The sequence below is a fragment of the Vulpes vulpes genome, chromosome 16 (genome assembly GCF_048418805.1).
Source record: "Vulpes vulpes isolate BD-2025 chromosome 16, VulVul3, whole genome shotgun sequence".
Lineage (NCBI taxonomy): Eukaryota > Metazoa > Chordata > Mammalia > Carnivora > Canidae > Vulpes > Vulpes vulpes.
Genome location: NC_132795.1, coordinates 51,161,321 through 51,177,880, shown reverse-complemented (window position 1 = coordinate 51,177,880; position 16,560 = coordinate 51,161,321). Strand labels below are relative to the sequence as shown.

The 16,560-nt window shown below is 46.0% G+C and overlaps 1 long non-coding RNA gene across 1 annotated transcript in view; it reads right to left on the bottom strand.

Moving 5' to 3' along the window:
- LOC112934067 (uncharacterized) overlaps positions 1 to 16,343 on the bottom strand; it is a 68,668-nt gene extending 52,325 nt beyond the window's left edge. Inside the window, exon 1 of the long non-coding RNA XR_011998012.1 lies at positions 16,217 to 16,343. This is a non-coding gene — a long non-coding RNA (uncharacterized lncRNA). The remainder of the gene's footprint in view (positions 1 to 16,216) is intronic.
- Between the last annotated feature and the right edge of the window lie 217 nt (positions 16,344 to 16,560).

Here is a 16,560-nt window from a genome sequence, read left to right as displayed (position 1 = left end):
GAAAGAAAGAAAGAAAGAAAGAAAGAAAGAAGAAAAGAAGGAAGGAAGAGGGAGGGAGGAAGGGAGGAGAGTAGGAAGGGAGGAAGCAAACAAAAGGCAGCAGGACCAAGAGTCTTGTCAAAGGGAGGGACGCCAGGTTCCTGGTGCCTACGTGCAGCAAGCACAGCAGAGAGAGGACCACGCGGGGCAGCACAGCGCACGAGAAGGCATTTCACCAAATCTGGACAGTGGGAAACTCCACAGGTCAAACAGGCCCAGTCCTTAGCAGATAAATTGTAAGGGGGGGGGGGGGGAAGCCTTTAAAACAACAACAAAAGCATGTAGGGGAAGCCCGTTGATTTGAGAACATTTAGCTAGGGGGAAGCAAGCTGCGTGTTCAGGGATGCACGCTTGTAGGACACGACGTCAAGATGTGAGGAAGTGATTACAGTAGAAGTCAGGCTAAGCTATCCCCGGCCCCCCTGTGGCGGGGGGTGAGTGGGTAGAGGACTGGACTTGGGACGGGCTCACAGTGATTTTCTGGGAGAGTTGGCAGGGTTCTGTTTTTTGACCTGGGTGGGGGTTAAAGGGCATTGGGGTTCCTCATTGCTGTGATTTATGAAGGTGCACATTTGTTTTCTGTTTCTTCCTGTAGGCCGCCCCTGGGGGGGGGCATTTAGGAAACGTGACAGGTGTTCTTGTTACCCCCACTTTGACGGGGTTACCTCAGGCCTTTTGCGGCTGGGGCCGGGTTTGCTAGATGTCCTTTGATGCACGAGGACAAACTCACACAACGAAAAAACAAATGGTCCCATGTCCCATACGTTCTTTTTCAAATGTCCTCACGGACATTAAGGCAGGTGGGGAATAAAGTGTTTATAATTATCTGAGACTAAGTGTTCACATATGCACACGAAGCTTTTTACATATTAATTACAAGCCACTAAACAATTTGAGGGAAGACTGTTTCTGGGCTCTTGCTGGAATTTTACCAAATATTGACTGTTTCGAGAAATCCTGCCACTGTGTGCAGCATGCCTGTGGCACCCATCGCTGTCACGTCCGTAGCTGTCCCATTCCTTTTTTTTTTAATTTATTTTTATTTATTTTATTTTATTTATTTATTTTTTAATTTTTATTTATGATAGTCACAGAGAGAGAGAGAGAGAGAGGCAGAGACACAGGCAGAGGGAGAAGCAGGCTCCATGCACCAGGAGCCCGACATGGGACTCGATCCCGGGTCTCCAGGATCGCGCCCTGGGCCAAAGGCAGGCGCCAAACCGCTGCGCCACCCAGGGATCCCAGCTGTCCCATTCCTGACAAAAAAAGTTCTCCAAAAAGCATATGGGGGTGAGCTTCTGACTACTCTATTATGTCTTTTGGGGGAGTCAGGCCTAAGTGTTTATACGCTGAGATATGCATTTTATCATCAATCACTTCCATTTCTCCCTCGTATTATAGTTAGGGCATGACGCTTCGTTGCCCTTCAAAATTGTGTTGTAAGAAAGTGGCATTATCTGTGAATTTCATTTCAGCACACTATCGTGCACACTAAGCACATTAAGTGACTGATTCCCTTACATGAGGTATCTAACGTAGTCAAATTCACAGAAACAAAGAGTAGAGTGATGCTTCCCAGGGGCCGGGGAGGGGGCGTGGTGTTGGGGAAGGGGTGATGTTGTTGAATCTGGAGTTTCAGTTCTGCTGGATGAAAACATTCTGCAGATCTGTTCCACAACGATGTGGATGTATTTAACACTGTTGGACTATGCACTTAAAAATGGTTAAAATGACAATTTTCTATTTTATTATTTTTATTTAAATGTCATTGAAATTTAGTAATTTTTATGTTATGTGTTTTCTAACCTCATTTTTAAAAAATAGTGTTAAAAGGAGGTACTGTGGGGGCACCTGGGTGGCTCAGTGGTTGAGCATCTGCCTTCGGCTCAGGGCATGGTCCTGGGATCGAGTCCCGCATTGGGCTCCCCGCGGGGAGCCTGCTTCTCCCTCTGCCTGTGTCTCTGCCTCTCTCTCTGTGTCTCTCAGGAATAAATAAATAAAAATTTTTTTTTAAAAGGAGATATTGTTTCTGATGGGTTGAGAACTATGACCTTTGTAAATGATGTCTACATTCTAAAGCAAATGTAAAAAAGTTGCATATGATCGCACAATTCCATCCTTGCTATATCCCCAAAAGAAGTGAAAGCAGGGACTCTGAACAGAAACTCATTTTTTTTTGAACAGATACTCATAACCCACGTTCACAGCAGCATTGTTCATAATAATCAAAAGACGGAAAGATCCTGACTGTCCATCACCAAATGAATGAATAAACAACAGATGGTCTATACCTACAACGAAATATTATTCAACCCTAAAAAGAAACAAAATCCTGATGTGCTACAACATGGAAGGACTTTGACTACATCCACTATGGGTAATAAGCCAGATACAAAAGGACATATTTGGTGTGACTACACTTACCCGAGGTCCCAAAATAGGCAAATTAATAGAGATGGAAAGTAGAACAGCAGTTAACAGGGGCTGGAGGAGGGTGAATGGGAAGATGTTCCATAGGGACAGGGTTTTGGTTTGGGAAGATGAAAAAGTGATGGATGGTGGTGATGGTTGTACAGCAATGGGAATGTCCTTAATGCTACTGAATCGTGCACTTGAAAATGTTTGTTAAAATGAAAGAGAGGTGGGGGGATGCATGAAATAGATGAAGGGGATTAAGAGCACACTTACTGTGATGAGCCCTGAGTATTGTGTAGAGGTGTTGAATTGCTATATTGTACACCTGAAATGAGTATCACACTGTATGTTTATTCTACTTCAATAACAACTTTAAGTAACAAAAAAAGGACATAAATAATGCAAGAATCCTACTAATAGAGATTTTAAGAATCTCAAAATCATATACATATCAAGAGTGCATCTATATGATACCACCATGCAAATTCTGTTATTAGCAATAAAACAGCTGCATGAATTTTCTTAGGGAAAAATGGTCACAATGTTAAAATTTATGTTATGTATATTTTATTAAGATAAAAAAGGGGGTCATATTACCCAAAATTTATCCAAAACTGTCTTCACCAGAATACTATCTCCACTTTCATTTTTTTTTTCTTGTCTTAATAGATGCAAGCTCCATCTTCTGCATAGGAATCACCTACAGAGGGATCCCTGGGTGGCTCAGCGGTTTGGTGCCTGCCTTCAGCCCAGGGCGTGATCCTGGAGTCCCAGAATTTAGTCCCATATCGGGCTCCCGGCACGGAGCCTGCTTCTCCCTCTGTCTGTGTCTCTTCCTCTCTCTCTCTCTCTCTCTATCTCTCTATCTCTCTGTATCTCTCATGAATAAATACACAAAATCGTTTAAAAAAATCACCTATGGAGTTTGTCAAAATGCAGATTCCTGGGCTTCTCCCAATGGTTGGTTCATAGGTCACTCCTTGAGAAAGTCTGGTCTGCTGTAGGCAACTGGCTGAGTCACATGCAGCAAGTCATTAATTTCCTGCCTGGGATCACCAATCTGTCACCGAGCTGCAGCAGGTGGGAGTGGGGACGAGGGCCGAGTGGAGGATGGCTTAGAATGGCTTCGTGCAAACACGCGAGACTTCTAGCTCTGTCCCATGCTAAAAGCTTGGAGGGCCCATTCGTTCATCTGCATTCATTCAGTGAGTCTCCAGCACCTACTCTGTGGCTACTCGTGGGACTGGCGTGGGTCACTTAGCCTGTCCTGCTTCAGTTCCTGATCTGAATAACAAGAATGACATTAACTGGCTTGGCACACTATTGTGTTAGACTGATTGACACAGATGAAGGATTTAGAACAGGGCGGTGCGTGGCCGTGGCCGGCAGAGAGTGCTCAGGGGGTAGTGGCTGCCACTGTCATCAGGATTCTTTAAAGGGGACCATCGGGAGGTGGGTATATTTCCTGGAGAGATGGGTATTGGTTTAGACCTCAGAGCAGAGTGAGACCTGCCTGTGAGCTTATGATACAGTTGACACTTATATGGCCCTCCCTCTGCTCGTTATACACATTACAAAGGGTTTGCAGAGCAAGGGTAGGGGGTTGAGTGTCAGCCAAACAGAAACTTGTGTTGGAAATACAGAAAAGGACTCCGTGATAGTTATGAACCCATTAAGGACAGATTGGAGTTCCAGTAAAAGTGGGCACCCGTATCTGCTGTGCCGGGTTTCTGGAAGGCATAGCATGATGAGACTCCCTATTCCCCGCCCCCCAACCCTCCCCTTCTACCTCGAACCCCCTCCTCCTACCTCTACAAGCTCTCAATGGACTGTTTAGACCTTAACAACTCTAGAGAGCTATTATGATCTATCAGGTGAAAAAATCATTTACTTTACAAAGTGGTGTGTGTGATTTTCACCATTGACTGTAATAGCAACAGAGAATCATTTCGGCTCGCTGAGTGCATAATCTGTGTGCTAAACTTCTCTAAGCATGGATTTACACAATGGAGGGAAAATAGCCCCCTGGGACCCACTCAGCACTGTGGAATAAATAGCGTGTGTTTCATAGATGGGCTGAGTGTGTGCCAGAACCATCACTCAGGACTCAAACTGTGGTCGGTCTGCAAGACCATCAAACACTCAGAAACTGTCTTTAAAAATCCTTTTACAGTAAGGCAGGTGGTTGCAGGGGGCAGGGGCAGGGGCTCCAGGAGCCACACACCAACCAGTAGAGAGACTAAATGTTCTCCTGTATCACCAGCCAGCAAAAGGGGAAAAGGTGAGGAGACAGCCTAAGGATGGATGTGGCCCTTGCTTTTCCCTCCTCCATCACATCGGCAGGGCAGTGATGTGGCTCCTCCCCAGCTTCCGACTCCCGTCTCCCCTCTTTCCCTGGCTCACCAGATTGTAGCCACACTGGCTCCCTTTCTTCTCCTTGATCATGCTCTTTCCTACCTCAGGGTCTTTGCACTTGCTACTTGAAGCATTGTCAGGTTGCCCCCCTTCTGTTGCTCCATCCTACCACCCACTGACTTCCTTCACAGCAGCTAGTTCCCTGGAGTTGTTGCATCTCTTCACGTATTACTGCATCCCTCCTGACCACAGTCAAATCTCTGGGTTCAGGGACGCGTATGTCTTGTTCCCACCATTTCCCCAGGGCCCAGTGCCATGTCTGGCATACAGCTGAAGCACAATATGTGTTTGTCTGGGGAATGAAAGAACTGAATGTGGATCCCATCTTGTTACCTTTACAGCACCTACCACTGTCTGACATAAGCGTGTTCATTTATTTATTTACCGGTTGACTGGGGCTCTCCCCTGACTGGAGTGGAAACTCCATGAAGGTGGGAACCCTCTCCAGCTTGGTCCCTACTGTACCCACAGCACCCAGGGCAGTGCCAGGCACAGAGCAGAACATCAGTGAATAGTCACTAGGCATTGCACAGCTGTTGATGAAATTTTGTCATTTTATCAAACTCTTGAAAAAAATATATTTAAATCAGATACCATTCAAATCTTCTTTCAACATATTTTGCTGTGTAGTTTGATCACACATAGAAACGCATGCACGCACACATGCACTCATGTGCACACACAATCCTCTCATTAACCTGCACTGGTGGGTTTTGACAAAGTATTTAGTCCTTCTGGGCCAAAGGCAGCATCTACACAGTATGTCACCCAGCTTCTGAGAGTCCCTCCAGCTCTGGTCTCCTACTACTCTGTATGTTCTGCTTGATGGTACAAGGGTTCAAGCGATAGTCTGTGCCCAGTATACTGACTTTGGTCTCTTGGTGGATATGAGCATTTCCTGGGTACTTGGTGTGGGTACCCCCTTGGTGCCAGGTCCCACAGAGATACTTCCAAAGAGATGCTGTGAAAGCTCCACAGCTCATCCTGGAGCCAGAAGCCCTGCACGTCACTGAGTGAGGAAGACGGACACTGCCCTCAAGCTCTGCCACTGTGGAAATCGATTGGCTCAGACCACTCTGTTTAATAACTTGGTGGGCATGGGTGACTTCTCTGAGGCCTTCCTGACAGCATGTCTGCTTGGCTTGTGGTCTGCAGGTTCCATCCTGGAGCCAATCACTACGTAAGTCAACGGCTCAACTATGCAGGAAACGCAACCAACCGTTGGACAGGTTGCAAAACACCAGCGGGCTGGTCACCTAAAACCTTTTGTGTCCCAATCTTAAAGGTCCAGCCCAATCCCTAGGTAGCGGCTGAGCACCTCTGGCACCTAAGGCATGATTGATATTGAAGCCTTAGTCTTTGCTCTCTTGAACACAACATCCAGGCAGGGAGACAAAATGTATGTGAAAAACTGTCTTAAAATGCAAGAGATTAAAAAGAGAAAGAAAGAAAAGAACCCAGGAACCCAGTAGAAAGTGAGAAAAGAATATGAAAAAGCAGTCCCAGTAGAGGAAACTCAAATGGCCATAAATATAAGAGAGGCTCAACCCCATCGATAATCCAGGGATTTGCAAAGGTTTGACACCAATCAGAGTAACAATTAAGTCTGAAAACACCAGAGAATGTGGGCTACCATTTGGTGTGGGCATGAGACTGGTTCAATGCACTGTGGCATCACTAACATAGCTGGAGGGCCGTGCGCCCTGCAACCAAGCGATGCCACCAGAAACGTGCCCGTGCTCCAAGGAGACATGAAAAGGACGTTCACTGCAGCATATTTGCATGAAGAAAGACCTGAGTCTCTGAGGTGTCATCCACGGCGTGAAGGGATTCTAGACAGCCGTTTAAACAAATGAACCACATCTGCACGGATCCATGTGGCCAAGTCCTCTAAGCAAGCTGAGTGACGAAAGCAAGTTCCAGAACAATGGATACAGTGTGGTACCATTTTTGCACAACTTAAAACGTGTAATCAATGGCATAGATGGTGTATGATACCTTCATGTGCAGTAGAGCTACCAAAACACGCATTGAAATGCATCGTGGGCAGACGAGGGAAGGGGAAAGGGCGGAGCTTCAGTTATATCCCTAATGTTTTATGTCCTTAAAAATTCATCAGAGAGGGGCGCCTGGGGGGCTCAGGTGGTCAAGCATCTGCCTTTGGCTCAGGTCATGATACTGGGGTTCTGGGATTGAGCCCCACTTCGGGCTCCCTGCTCAGTGGGGAGTCTGCTTCTCCCTCTCCCTCCCTCCCCCTCCCCCTGCTCGTGCTCTCTTTCTCAATTAATAAATAAAATCTTTTTAAAAAATTCATAAAAGAGGGGATCCCTGGGTCGCTCAGCAGTTTAGTGCCTGCCTTCAGCCCAGGGCATGATCCTGGAGTCCCAGGATCGAGTCCCACATCAGGCTCCCTGCATGGGGCCTGCTTCTCCCTCTGCCTGTGTCTCTGCCTCTCTCTCTCTCTCTCTCTCTCTCTGTATGTGTCTCCCATGAATAAATAAATAAAATCTTTTTAAAAAATTCAGTAAAGAGATTGGCAACAGGATAGAATATCTACACTGGCTGCTGAGTATGTGGGTGTCTATTGGGGAAGGTCATCGAGAAGGTGTGACTGCCAGTGAACCCGGGAGCTGGCCCCAGGTGATCACGCGCCCCTCCCCTGACCTTGGAATGTGGGTTCTTGACCTTCCCCCTCCCAGAGGCTGCTCCAAGGACATGGCCTTGAGGTAGTGATGTGGTGTGGAGAACACCTGCACAGTGTACATGACTGAACCCAGTTAAGGCCTCTCTCTTTATAGACTTTAGATTTGGCCGGCAGGGATCGACTCAACTTGCAGCCGCCCAAGACAAGCCTAAGATATAAGGTCCTTTTGCTTATCAAAACTGCCACCTGCCAACCCAGAATGACTTGCCTCTTTTTTTATGTCTTCTTGGCCTTCTGAATACAGGGGGCCAGTTTCAGATCATACCCGGGAAGCTCCCAAAAGGGTTGTGAGCCAACAGCATTTCTCTTGTTACTGTTGGTGATCTTCTCTATATTTTAAGAATTTCAAAATGAAACACTTACAAAAAAAGGTAAAAAATTCTCTCCCAAAAATGTAAGAGAAATATTGCTCCTTAATACATCAGCAGGAAGACTGAACAGGGCAGCGGGGATCCTTTACTAGATAAATTCTTGGCATAAATAGCAAGCTGCACCATGAAGTAGGTTGTGAATAATCGTGGGCTGGGAAGGCTTTATGAAAGAGCTTGAATCCAGGCTGGGTCGTGCAGAACGGTGTCCAGTGTGGGTTCTCTGGAAGCAGACACTGAGATGGAATTTGGGGTGTCACATGTTTCTTAAGGATCCACACTGTGAGAGGCACCTGGGGGGCTCAGTCAGTGAAGCAACTGCCTTTGGCTTAGGTCACGATCTCAGGGTCTTGGGATCGAGCCCTGTATTGGGCTCCATGCTCAGGGAGGAGTCTGCTTTGGATTCTCTCTCCCTTTCCTACTGACCCTCCCACTCATGCTCTCTATTTCTCTCTATCTCTCTCTCAGAGAGATAAACAATTTTTTTTTTTTAAATAAAAGAAAAGATCCACACTGTGAAAGGGAGGAGCGGGGCAGGAACAGAACAGGACAGAAGAGGTAGCACCACACAGGCCCAAACAGGCCACGGCCAGCTGGATTCCAGGGAGGAGCACAGGGGCCTATGCTTTCCCCCATTATCAGACCTTTATGGTCACCGAACGTGGGCTGCCCTGGGAAGGGCATGACCTTGGCAAGGTGTCTCTCTGAGATACTGACTTTTGGAGGCTGTTGACCACGCTCCCTGCGCTCCTTGGCCTGCCTGCATGGCCTAGCTCTGTGCCTGCCACACAGACGCACTTTCCAAACAGATTTTATGTTTTTAAAGCCGTTTTAGGTTAACAGTAAAACTGAACAGAAAGCACAGAGCCTCCCCACACACAGTGTCCCCCACTGTCACCATCCTGCACCAGAGCAGCACATTTTTTACTATTAATGAACCTACACTGACACGTCATTATCATCCCAAGTCCACAGGTGACATTAGGGTTCAGTCTTGGTGTTGTACCTCTATGGGTTTGTACGAAAGCATAATGACATGCATCTACCATTATCACACGATCACACAAAGTAGTCTCACTGCCCTAAAAATCATGTCTCCCTCCTCCAACCCTTGGCAACCACGGATCTCTGTAGGGTCCTCACAGTTTGGCTTTTCCAGAATGCTGCGGAATTGGAATCGCGCAGTAGGTACGTAGTCTCTTCAGGCTGGCTTCTTTCACCTAGTGATACGTGTTTAAGGTTCCTCCGTGTCTTCCCGTGGCTTTGTAGCTCGTTTCTTGCAGCGCTTAAGAATGCAGGCATCTTCCATTTTTCAGAAGTTTGAGTTACACCACGTTGCTTTTATGAAAGGCCTACATTAGTAGCTGTTTTTGCTAACCCAAAGAAAGCTGAAGATGACTGCTGCTTTTTATTAAAAAAAAAGGGGGGGGAGGGTGGAATAGGGTTCTTTGTTTATTGAGGCCAGTGTGCGCCCTGAGCCGCAGGAATGGGGCCGCCAAGCTCCCGCCCTGGGACCGCACTCAGCATCTCAGCATCAAGCTGCCAGAGCGTTGAACCGTGCCCGTGAGCATCAGTGCTGCATCTTGAGTTATTTTGTGCATCTGTTAGCCAGATGCATCCTAGGTTATCAGGAATGCCCAAGAAAGGTTATTTTGGGGGTCTGGGACTGCTCGAAATTTTTCCTTCTAAATTAGTGGTGATTGCTTCACTGCATCACACCATTTTGGCTTCCACAAGTTTTCATCAGAACACCGTCCTTTTGGAGAGCGGGGAAAGTGGGCATTCCATTGCCTGGATGCACCTGTTTGTTTATCCACTCCCTGAAGAACATCTTGGCTGCTTCCAAGTGTTCGTGATTATGAGTAAAGTGGCTATAAACACCCGTGTGCAGATTTTTGTGTACACACAGTCCTCCACTCCTTGATGCAAGAACCCATTGTTGGATCATATGGTAAAAGTACCATATGAGCAGCTTTGTTGGAGACTGCCCAGGTGTCTCCCCAGGGGGCCGCACCGTGGGCTGCACACCCACCAGCCATGAACGAGAGAGCTGGGGCTGCTGCACATCCTCGCCAGCGCTGGCTGTGGTCTTCTCTCTTCCTAGGTCTCAAAGGAGGCCCAGGACAGCACTCCCTCTCTCTGCAGACCGGCAGCTCTCTGCGTGGGTCCTAGGTTCTCTCTCCCAGGGAAGCCCCAGCAATCCTCCCCCTTCCTCCTTGGATCTCTTTCTTCATGCCTCTGTGGGTTGAGGGGCCAAGGGCCATGCAAGAAGTCCCTGAAACTGTCTTTATAAATTCAGGGTGACATCTAGCTTTAGACCCTCACAGTGACGGCATTTTAGTGTTGCCCTCAAAATTTCAATGCTGAGGAGCTGTTAGACCTCAACTAAATGCTCTGCAGTCACAGCCGCCCTGGGTGACCCTAGGAGGTAACATGAGAGAGGAAAATGCTATGTTTTCCAGTCTCGTGTCCACAAAAGAAGCAGCAGCACTGACTGCCCAGCTGCACTGTTGCAAAGAAATTCAAACAGCAGAGGGTTGCTGATACATTTTTTGGCACCACTGGATGAAAAGAAAACCATTTCCCACATTGGTTCCCACCTTTGTCTTATTTACACCATGCGCATTTCTCCCACAACCAATATATGTGATTTTTCTACCATTTGTTCCCCGGATGGAGAGAGCATTCCGTTTCTTTTCATCTGTTAATGAGAAGAGCCTCTTTCTATTCAAGGGCATGCCTTGTTCAGTAAGATATTCAAGAGTCAGTGCTCAAGGACCAGTTTTTTTCCTGTGTTCCTTGTCTTAGTTTAGTAACCCTGAGAAGCAGGCCCTGAAATAAGGATTCTAGTGCCCGAGTTTACTTGGGAGCTGTATTCATGTCCTAGGGCTTTTGTAACAAATCGCCACAACCTAGGTGGCTTCTAACGAAAGAAATGGATTCTCTCAGGGTTCTGCAGGTTAAACATCTGAAATCAGGTTGTCAGCTAGGCTGTGCTCTCTCCGAAGGCTCTGGGGGAGAATCTGTTCCATGTCTTCCTTTTAACTTCTAGTGGTTTCTGGCGATCTTTGCTGGTCTCTGGCTCCAATCTCTCTGTCCACCTTTATAGGGCCTTCTCCCTGTGTGTCTCTCTGTGTTTCTTCTTTTCTTCTTACGAAAACACCCTAATCCAGGATGACCTCATCTTGACTTGATCCCTGGATCCCTCTTTTCCCATCTGCAAAGACACTATATGCAAATCAGGTTGGAGTCACAGGTATCGAGATTCAGGATTTCAACATATCCTTCAGGGTATGGGGCACAATTCAACCCATAATCCCTGGGAATTCCAATGGGATGGGCTGGGATGTGAGGCAGAGAATGGAAGGACCAGTACAGAGTGTTATCTAGCAAGTTAGCCACAGGCTACCTGGAGCTCAGTCCAGCTATGCTTTCCTACCTCTTCCCCATCCAGCATCAGTTGACGGCTGCTTCTGGAGCATTAACCCTCCTACACTTCTGGCTTGGCTTGTCCCATGTCCAGGCCCATCCAGTATGGCCTCAGAGCCAGAAAAAAGTCCTCAGGACAAGAGTCTCTGGTGCTTGTGTTAAGTAGCTCTCAACGTGAGGGATGCGGACTGAGGGAAGGAGAGGGAACCAGCTGTGTTGGCCACAAACCTCAGCAAACCCAGTCTAATTCTATTTATTCATAAATAGGAGAAATCTTATCCTCTTAAGTTCCCACCCAAGGTCTTTTATCCTTAACTATCAACTCAAAATATTAAATGTGGACACTCATCTGGTATGAAGTCCAAAGATTCTGATGCAGTGAGGTCCTGCTACAGAAGCGAGCCAACCACATGCCACAGACGGTGCCCTCTGAGTGTTTGTTGGCTGTTTCTACCACCTCACCCTCTTCCTTTTGGGTTGAAAGGGCCAAAGCTCTGCATCAAGAGTCGGAAAGTGCATGCCAATCCTGCCACCTGCCTTATTTTACCACTCGCACTCATGTGCAGTGAGCATCTCCTGTCGTGGCATCTCAGACAGAAAATGGACCTTGGCACAGCTCATTCCAGAAGCCATTGCAAAACCACTGTGCTAACAGATCCAACCCGACTTTTAGCTCTTATGCTTACAAATCCCAAAGGTGTTGGGATTTCAGTGTAGCTTGCTTCCTTCAAAAGTGATTAGAGCAAACTCACTCGCTAGGGGAAGGCAATAAGAAGGAAGAGAGAGGAAAATCTGAGAATCTTGGGCACTTCCCTGGAGACACAATTAGTGCATCTCAAAAATTGTTCATTTTAGCTGTGTCATAATTCTCAGCAGCAGGTAGAGCTACTGAGAATGAAGGAACAGCTAGCTATTAATTCATACACGGACTCATCAAGCAATGGTAAGAGATAGAAAGGAATTGGCTTGGGGGAGGGAAAGCACTAGTCATCCCATTCATTGAGTCTCACCATAACTGTGCCAGGCTGGTGGTGGAGCTTAAGGGAGGTCAGCCCTAATGACCAACGGCCTGGGCATGCTGCTACTTTCTGGTACCAGGGCCATATGAAATTGACTTCTTCTGAGGGGCAGCCTTCCTGAGCAGGCTCGGCCCAGAGGCCCCTTTCTATTCTCAGAATTCCAAGACCTGTCTCTCCCAGGTTTATTGCGACCCACCCAGCACACAGCCGGTGCTGTTGTTTTCCATCATGCTAAACTAATACTTCTACTGTTGCTTTCTGAATATTCCTAATGAGAATATAGACTTGAGGCTAGAGACCATAGCCATCCACTATGTCCAGAATTGAGTTCTGATTTTAATAAAGCTACTTAAGAAGTTGTTATCACTTTGAGATGTATTTCCTTCCTGCAGAAAAGATACTCAGCAGCACATTGAGTGGGAACTTGTAGATCGTGAGGGCCAGGTCATTCAGACTTAAGGCTATGGAAGAGCCACCTACCAGTAATTAGAGATGGGGCATGGAGGAGGTGGAACTTTTTACAATCTCAGGGTCTGAGGCCCTGGGACCCTATGGTGACTCAGTGAGAGGGATTGTGGTGATAGTGTAGGGAGCTAGACCATCCTTGATGGAACTCAGTGTCTTCTTTCAAATATGCATACAACTTCACTAGTCTCATTTGGACTTTATTGAAATTAACTGCTTAGCTTTCTTGTTCTAGCCATTTTTGAGAAAAAATTTTATTTATGTATTCATGAGAGACACACACAGAGAGGCAGAGACATAGGCAGAGGTCCCTGCAGGGAGGCTTCCTTGACATTATAAAGAGTACTTATGAAAAATCCATAGTTACATCATAATTAATGATGAAATGTTGAATGCTTCCTCCCGAGGATCAAGAACAAGACTGTTCTTTTTCCCTCCATTCCACATTTTGCTGGAGGTCCTAGGGAGGGATATTAGGTGAGAAGAAAGGAATAGAAGGCATCTATATTAGAGATGAAAATAAAAGGTAAAACTATCTCTAATCACAGATAACATGAATTTGTAGACAGAAAATCCTAAGGAACTCACAAGAGTTACTAGAACTGATGAGCAAGTTCAGCAAAGATACAGGAAACTCAGTGTGGAGAAACATGATGTAGCTCTATACACACCCAGCAAAAGCCCTGAGAATGAAGATAATTCATTTACAATAGCATCAATAGGAATAAGACAGACAGCAAGTGGGTGGCTCAGTTGGTTAAGTATCTGCCTTTGGCTCAGGTCATGATTCCAGCTTCTGGTATCAAATCCCACATCCTGCCACTCCCCCTGCCTGTGTTCAATATTTCTCTCTCTCTGTCAAATAAATAAATAAAATATTTTAAAAAATTAAAAAGGAATAAGATATACAGAAATGAATTTAACCAAAGAACTAGAAGAGTTGTACACTGGAAACTATGAAACATTGTTGGAAGAAATTAGAGAAGAACCAAATAAATGGAAAGACATCCCATGTTCATGGATTGGAAGACTTAATATTGCTACAGTGGCAATATTCCCCATCTACAGATTCAGGGTCATCCCCATCAAAATTCCAGCAGGCAGACAGGAAGACAGACAGCCAGGTGCTAAAATCATCAATGAGTGCATGAAGGCAAATGACTGGAAGGTTGCTAGATGGTCACAACAAGAAGAGGAAATGATGGGAGCATAGTAGATGATTAGGAAGTGTTGAATGAATGAATGAACAAATGAATTATTGAATGAAATCTTTCCCAGCTGTTTTGTGTATCTCTTGCTGCATAACAACCACCTCAAAACTCATTGGCTTAAGAAACTCTCTCATTGTTTCTCATGATTTAGGTGTGACTTAGAGTTCTCCTGCTGGTCCCTTTTGGGGTCTCTCATGCAGCTGGAGTCAGATGTAGCGGGGGCTTGCACATCCAAGATGGCTTTACTCACGTGTCTGGTGCCTTGGCCACCGGTACAACTGGAATGCCAGGTGGGCTCTGTGCTCACTCACTCTCTCTCCATGTCACCCCAGGGCTTCTTCCTCAGTATGACCTCTTCATGTGGTCCCTTCAGAATAACTGGACTTATTACATAGTTTAAACCCAGAATTGGTGCAGCCTCCTTAGTGATCCACCACATGGGTTAAAATGAATCACAGGGTCTGTGTGGGAGAGGACCGCACAGGGGTGTGAATTCCAGGATGTGGGTCTCCTGGTACTACTGCTGAGACCAGTTACCACACCAGCTTCAACGCCAGTGCCCCAGGCCCATCCATGCCTATCTCCTCTTACTGCTGCTTCTACCACCAGCTTAAAAACACCTACTTCTGAGTACATATCACCCATGAACATAAATTGCCATGAGTGTCAAGATCAGTAAGATAAATGCTAGGCCAGGAACCTCGAACCTGAATTCTTGTTGTGACTCTGTGACTGGGCCACTGCGGCCATACACCACCCTGAGAACCTCAGTGCTATCGTCTGTAGGTAAGAGAAGAGAGTAATACATAAATCTGCCCACCTCACCACCTCATAGTGTCGTTATAAGAATTTCAATAAAACAACACATATGGAGGCTCTTTGGAAAAGGTTAGAGCACTTCACCATGAGGTATTATTTTAAAAGAAAGTATATGAATATTTTAGCTCTGCATCTTCATTTTTTTTTAAAAAAAAGCCTGTTTCTTTGGAGGGTCTGGCCTTTTAGGAGGGTACTGATTTTTTTTTTTTAAGATTTATTTATTTATTTATTTATTTATTTATTTATTTATTTATTTGAGGTGAGAAGGGGCAGAGGGAGAAGAAGAGGGAGACATGGGGCTTGATTTCATGACCCCAAGATCATGACCTGAGCCAATACCAAGAGTTGGATACTCAACTGACTGAACCACCCAGGCACCCCTAGGAGGGTGCTGATTTATACACTGCCATGGTACTGTAGATACAAGAAGCTTAAGCTCACATCAGAGGATTTCATAAAGTTCTTCTGTGTTGATGGCTGTTTATTTTTCTCAGTTTTCTTTGCTTTCATCAAATCGCCCTGTGTAAATATTGAATAAGTATTCAACATCACTCTTGAGTTTGTTCTTCATGACTTAATGGGAAGCGTGGACAGACTCTGTCTCCAAAGGCAGATTGTTTCAGATCAACCACAGCCCACGGGTGGTTACTGAGGTAATTGCTTGAGAAACATCCTATTTACAAGGCAATCAGGACCGTGCTTTGGGCTTCACTCTAAGGCAAACAAAACATTGTGGAGGACACAGTCATTATCGGGCTTCATAGGGAAAAATCTCAAGTAGCTCAAAATAGACTTCCGACCTATATAAAGGGAATAGTCTAAAAGATATCTGTGTTTAAATAGATACAGTGAAACCACTTCCCTGACAGTTGTCACTTGGTAGCCACCAACTTCCTGTCCTCTAGATGGTTGTCATGATTTAGTTTTGGCATAACAAACCCAAGGGTCTGTTCCTGAAAGGATCCCTCTCCTGGGATTCAAGGGTCTTGAAAACTGTTGACCACTGGGAAGAGAAGTGTCAGGAGAATGGATACACAGTGGCGTTCTTTTTTTTTTTTTTTTTTTTTTTTTTTTTTTTAATTTATGATAGTCACAGAGAGAGAGAGAGAGGCAGAGACACAGGCAGAGGGAGAAGCAGGCTCCATGCACCGGGAGCCCGATGTGGGATTCGATCCCGGGTCTCTAGGATCGCGCCCTGGGCCAAAGGCAGGCGCCAAACCGCTGCGCCACCCAGGGATCCCGGGACTATTTCTTTCAAATAAAATAGTAATCCAGCCAGTACAGGAATGTACACCACGAGCATTAATTCAACCCAGTTGAGGCCTCTCTTACCCTACAGATGGATGGGATGCTGGCTTCTTGGCTCATTTTCCTCCTTCAATCTTCTGAGACTTCTGTTCAACACCCTTCACAGCCTGGCCTTTGTGCTGGCACATGGTTCAAAAATGGAATGTTCCCCCTAAAACATAGAGAGAAGAGAAACAAGGTTGCTTTCTGAGATTTATTCTCAAACTCTTGACAATAGTAACATTAATGATTTGCAGGATGAATTGGGGGAATTTCCATAAAGGTGCACTCCAGAAGTTAGGAATACCCCCCCACAAACTCCAATGAAGACATCTGGGCAGTGGGCGTGCTGGTAAATGTTAACAACTGGCTCTCTGGGGGGAAAAGTC